General features: G+C 34.0%; 1 pseudogene; it reads right to left on the bottom strand.

The window, feature by feature from the left end:
- Window positions 1-1,042: 1,042 nt before the first annotated feature.
- Window positions 1,043-4,540, bottom strand: LOC145131785 (enolase-like; annotated as a pseudogene).
- Between the last annotated feature and the right edge of the window lie 212 nt (window positions 4,541-4,752).

The raw sequence follows: 4,752 nt of genomic DNA, 5'->3' as shown, positions 1-4,752 counted from the left end.
CTATTGACATATTAATGAAATATGAAATCTTCTTCAATTATGAAGATGAAAAACATTCTTCTCAAAGTACTCTACAGGAGAAGGTTGAAGGGTGAGAATGCATGGTGATTGATGTGTAAGAATTGTGTTATGACACAGAATGTCCTTTTATAGGAGTGAGGCTAGGGTTTTCAGTGAACATGGGGCTAGTACCCGGCATAACAATAATCTTTGATTTTTTTTTTTTTTTTTTTTTTTTTTTTTTTTTTAACGGCGAAACAACATATATTAGCACAAAAAAGAACTTAAGCGAAAAGCTCAAGTCAGGAAGCAAAGGAGTTTAAAGTTGGAGACATACACCAAGCAAACCAATCTAAATTACAAAACTTGGATCTAGATTTAATCCAATTGAAAGTGCTAATACTAATATCATCCGCAACCACCATGACCGCTCGCTTTTTGTTTCTAAACATCAAAGCATTATGCGCATTCCAAATCATCCAGAGAGTAGTGTAAATGAGAGACATCACCATATTTTTTCTGTTTTTGTCACCAACCATCGAGATTATCCAATCTCTCAAATGTGAAGAGGAAGCAGGTTGCACCTCCATGATAGAAGACCATCTAATCAGCCAACTCAAAATCTTCATAGCAAAATTGCATGAAAAGAAAATATGGTCTTGTTACTTGGATATTTTGCCGCTGCTAGCATCTATGTACATGTAATCCTCATTGACTTGGTCTTGTTACTTGGATAATACTTGTCGTGATAACAGTTGCTAGTTCTTGGGATATAGTCCAAACTAGTGTAGTGCTCATGCTCCGCATGGGTCAGAATGATTTTTGTTTTTTTACTAAGTGTGTGTACATAAGGTACTAAGAAGATGATTGTTCATATTACGAACGTCGGTACATAAAATTTCATCATTTAAAACAAAAAAAGAGAAGTTTACAAAGACAATGGATTGCATATTTCTAAGGAAGATTAAAACAATACAACCAACATACTTTTAACATCTTTGTGAACTCTTGATTTGCTTTTCTCTGCCTCAAGCGCCTCTCCTCAGCCTCCTATTTCTTTCTTTGCATTATGTATTATGAAAACAAATAAAAATGAGATCAGAAAAGAGATATCCGTACAACCTACATATACATCATGAAGCCACAAAAATAAAAATAAAATAAGAGGGTATGCATGAAATTAACTATTTGAATATGTAATACCTTCCCCTTTTGAGAGTAAAGTTAATGCCTGAAGGAGGTAAAAAGCACTGTGGATGGGTTAATATTTTACCATTCAGTTTGCTAACATGAGTCCTACTTAAAAGAAACACATGTACACCCATACACATATACACCCATATACATAAAACCTGTCTAAAATCGCGAGCAAAATCACAAAAAATCAGCTTACTCGATCAGCGTCCTACTTCTATTTTCTAAATTTAAGCATCATATTTTCAACTTTTTTCTTAAGAGTAAACTTCTGTCATATATAATTTTTTTTATCTCAAACCCAAAGTTTTTCTCTAGAAAAGTTTTTCATGTCGATTTTTGAAAACGATGATTTTACCCTTTTATATATTTAACATTTTTTTTATCAAGTTAACAACATTATTTTAGATGTAAGTAATACTCAGACCAACCTGTCTAGTCTCAATTTTGTCCGGTCTTTAACCAAATTTGCAATTACAGCTTCACCTTCAAAATGTGACATCTCCCTTGTAATTGCCTATCCCCCATCATAATCATCAACAAAATCTTCAACTGTGATATGTAGAATATTTTTTTACTAACTAATCTGCAACTCTTAAAACTTGCACATCATCATGGTTAATTCACATAATGAGGGTTAATTTGGTAATTCTTGATTTCATATTAGCATTTGAAGAGCAAACCACGTTTACTACTTCATACCATAAAACTATAACTAACATTATAAAAAATTTTAAACTAAGTTTTGTGTAATTAATTGATATTCGCAAATTCCAAAGATGAAATTTAATTTATTTTGGCTAATAATGCCAATTTCAACTTGAGAATTGAAAGGGACGGGTCAATATTTTTTTTTTTTTTTTTTACTACTTGCAACATTACCAAACTTGAAGGTTTTGCCACAAACATATACAGTCACATATAAACCAATTCATTGTTTTCTTGAAAACGACCAACATACTCCTCCCTCTTCCCCTGCCTTCTTAACTCTCTGTAAACACAATGTCCAAGAAGGGTAAATTAGGATTTTTCATAGTTTTAAAACTAAATCATAAATTTGGTCCATGCGGTATTATACTAGTTTTTTAGAATCGTTAAATGAAACTACTTAGCTGTTAATTATTATAAAATGACGATTTTACACCACCAAACCTAGAAAAAAAGGTTACAAATTTGGTCCCTTAAAATCTAACTACTCAACTATTATTTTTTCAAAAATCACGACTTTGCCCTTCACCAAACCCCCAAAAAAACATTAAATTTGGTCGTTCTGGTATACTAATCTTTCGGGTCCCCTTGGTGGTCTGTGGACCAATAAATCTTTTAAAAATGATGATTACAAAACTTGAAATTGAATTGGGTTAGTGACCAAAAGATCATCTCCCAACAATCTGAACTTCGTCACCACATTCAGCAATTATCTTAGCATGTCTTCCAATCATCTTGATCAAAAGGGTCTTCAATGGAGACAATTGGGTATTCACTCACAAACGATTTGTAAAGATCCTTCAGTTGTACTCCTGAAATATTTTTTGACCCGTTGTTGTTCTGTATACACACATATGAATTAAAATGATCAATAAAATAAAATGTATTTGTGGTGTTGGAATATTAAATAAAATTAGTCATACAAAAAGCTACCTCTTCTTTGAAGTTGAGATCATAAGTTTTGTCTTTTCCATAGAATATAGATGTAGAAACATCCATTCCAATCATAACTTTTCTAGTGTAACCAGCTTGACCAATGGTTGTTTTAAGCAACTCAAGTCCTTCTTTGTTTTCATGAATATTAGGAGCATATCCACCAGCATCGCCAACATTTGTTGCATCTTGACCATATTTCTTCTTAATAACAGACTGTGAGTGTGAGTATGAACATAAGTAAAGATTAGTTATGGTATACTTCAACACCCATTTTCATGGCTTCCTTAAAACTTGAAGCACCAGTTGGAAGAATCATGAATTCCTGCATAGCAAGCTTGTTTCCAGCATGTGATCCACCATTGATGACATTGAATGCACGTACTGGTAAAACTAAGTTCTTGCTCCCAACCAAGTTTGCTCTACCTCATGCTTTGTAGAGTGCAACAGACACCGGTAGAATAACATTTGCTCCAAGCTATATACAATAAAGTAGATCATTTATAAATGAAAAAAGAAATAAATAAATTTAAGATGTGAAAGTTGAGACTATACTTTACCTTTTGCTTGCACCAACCCCACTCGTTCTTAGTTCCATCGTTCTTGAACCATGTAGTTGTAAATACCAGTTTGATCAGTTGGGTCCTGTAATGTGAACATATATGTTTAGATTATGTATGTCAACTAAAATAGTAATATTTAGATTGATATTGAGGGGAAAGAGTGAATTGATGAAACAAACGTTGCCTATAATAGCAGGGCCGATAATGGTGCTCACATTGGAAGCAGCCTAATCATAGAATGTAAAAGTTAGTTTAAATAGACATTAGAGAGTGTCAAAAAATAAACAAAAAACATCAATTTACATTCCAAAGTATTAGGTTACCTTGGAAACACCTTTTCCAAGGTAGTCCGAGCCTCAATCTCTTAGATCAAGTGTTTGATAGATGCTTACAAGACAAAAATTAATGTGCATATGTTATTATTACATCTGAAATTCTAGCAAAATACCTGCTTGGCTACGTGCAAATTAAATCAAATGCATGCATGTCAACTGTCAACACCATTGATATACGAAATAAAAAGGCTACATATATTTAAAAAGTTTTGAACCAAATATGACAAAAGTAGAAAGATAGGCATAGATCGATTCAGGGAAATCATTGTGAGAAAAAGTTTAAGTCATGGGAGAAATAAATCTTACCGGTGGATGCCCCACTGGGAACAGTAGCTTGGTGCCATGTACCATTTGATAGTGCAATATTCACCTATACCACAAAAATATTAGCATCCGAATTTTAGAAAAAGTAACTAATCGAGGATCAATCAAGATATGAAACGCCGTTTCTAGATTATGATTAATATAATGTAAAATCAAAGTGATGAAGTCCGAAGGGAAGTTACAATAAAATCAAAGTCTAAGCAACTTCAAAGACGAAATTAAGGGTGATATACCTGGAATTCGCAAGTCGACCCTGAAATCCCTATCAAATTCATCGAAACCTACATAAGAATGAACTGAAATTAGACATCGACCTATGGAAGTGGAGACGATGGTTGGGTGAAAAAGATGGTGGGTGATAATTAGTAGTTTAGGACGATAGTAAGCGACCATGATGATGAAGGTGGATGACGGTTGTTGCTTGTCGTGTTTTTCCGATTTACAGATAAATCGGAGACCATTAGAGGTTGAATCGGAGACCATGAGAGGCAGCACTTAGCCAAATCAAACCCTTGAATAGCTCCTATAGCGGTTGTAACGCTTGGTCCAGGTATGAAATAAATCTTATTATTTTTCAAGTCTTGAATGGATCTCGACGAGTTGGGAGGCTCCAACTCGTCGTGTAGAGGTTTCCCCAACCACATATTTTAATGACCCAACTCGACGAGTCACGAGTTGGGGTGTCCCAACTCGAC

The sequence above is a fragment of the Lactuca virosa genome, chromosome 8 (genome assembly GCF_052849685.1).
Source record: "Lactuca virosa cultivar CGN04683 chromosome 8, Lactuca_virosa_CGN04683_v6, whole genome shotgun sequence".
NCBI lineage: Eukaryota > Viridiplantae > Streptophyta > Magnoliopsida > Asterales > Asteraceae > Lactuca > Lactuca virosa.
The sequence above is the reverse complement of the archived record's forward strand: the minus strand, read 5'-3'. Positions and strand labels throughout refer to the sequence as shown.